This window comes from Suncus etruscus, chromosome 18 (genome assembly GCF_024139225.1).
Source record: "Suncus etruscus isolate mSunEtr1 chromosome 18, mSunEtr1.pri.cur, whole genome shotgun sequence".
Taxonomy (NCBI): domain Eukaryota; kingdom Metazoa; phylum Chordata; class Mammalia; order Eulipotyphla; family Soricidae; genus Suncus; species Suncus etruscus.
Genome location: NC_064865.1, coordinates 32,000,597 through 32,002,280, shown reverse-complemented (window position 1 = coordinate 32,002,280; position 1,684 = coordinate 32,000,597).

Here is a 1,684-nt window from a genome sequence, read left to right as displayed (position 1 = left end):
TTGGGAAATAAATTTAAATATATATATGTGCATATATGTTTAGAAAAACATAGTGAGAAGTAATGGTTCCATGCTACTTAACATAGACTAAAAGGTTAGTAGAGGGGTTAAGGCATATGCTTTGCACTCCATCAACCATGGCTCACAATCATTATATAAGGTCCTCCTAAGTATACTGCATTGTTGATATGGTGGTCCAAACCTCTTCTCCAAAATATCCTTATTAACAACCTTGAAAATATACCAAAGAAAAATTTTCTTCCTGACATTTTTAATGTTCTACTGGGTAACTTGTTTTAATTTTTAAGGAAGATATTACTTAAATACATTGAACTATTTTAATTCCGTCTATTTATTAATGCTCAAAATTAGTCTACAATGTTTCAAAAAGATATAGTGTTTTAACTAATTTTGACATCTAGTTTTCCAACATAGTGTCTTATACTGGTTATTAAATCACATTATCAGCCTTATAACTGAGATTTGATATCATAGGCATGGTCAGATTTAGGACATTCTAAGAAAGCACTGCTGTATACATATAAGGATAAGAAATTATTTTGCAGAGGACCTTAAAAATCATAATTTATGTACCCAGAGTAATATAATTAGAAGAAATTAGGATGAAACACTTAAGAGGAAGCCTGTTTGGAGAATATGATATTTAGGAACTAATGACACTCTTGCTCCTATATCAGGGAGAGACATTTATGGCAGTTTTCCATCAAAGCTTAGCATGGAAGACCATGCTCTTAGAGAATTGAATGCAAATTGTAGGGCCACATATGGGAACCACATCTGGATGCATAGGCTATGAGTCCTATAGTTTGCTCAGGACTTTTCTCATTGGTAATAATAATAATAATAATAATAATAATAATAATAATAATAAACCAAATAAGTGAGCACAGTGTCTCAATGCAACATCAGTGAAAAAAATTAGATGCCATATCTACTTCCAGGATGTCCTGAATTTATTTGAACCACAAGTATCACCTGAAGTGTCTTTTGATCAGTCGATCAAAGAATCCTCTGTCCCTTTCCCTAGTCAAGTTGCAACTTCTTTTAACCCTTGTGTTCCTGGGATTGAAGCCAATCTCTGATCTTGCTTTCACATGTTTTATTCCCTCAATGTCTCTTCTTTTATTCTAAGGAATTATTATCTTAATTAATAATTCTTAATTCTAAGGAATTATCTTGGAATAGTCTTTTAAACTTCACTCATGTATGACATCATTTTAACTTATATTTTACTTATGCTAACAAAATCCTTTAATCAAATAAGGTCACACTCATTGATGCAAGCAGTAAGAGTATATCAATATATCTTTGTGAGGGAAAAACCTATTTCAACCTTTCATAGGAAGTCTTTTTTTTTTTTTTTTTTTTGGTTTTTGGGTCACATTTGGTGGTGTTCAGGGGCTACTCCTGGCTCTATGCTCAGAAATCACTCTTGGCAGGCTCAGGGTACCATATGGGATGCTGGGACTGAAACCTGAGTTTGTCCCAGGTCAGCCACATGCAAGGCAAACTCCCTACTGTTGTGCTATTTCTCCGGCCCCTCATAGGAAGTTTAATAATCCAAAATTTTTGAAGAAACCACTTGACAGTGACAGATGTGATGCTCTTGAGTGTTGTACTTAGCTTATTGATAGTATCAAAAATTTCATAGAAAAAGGTAAAC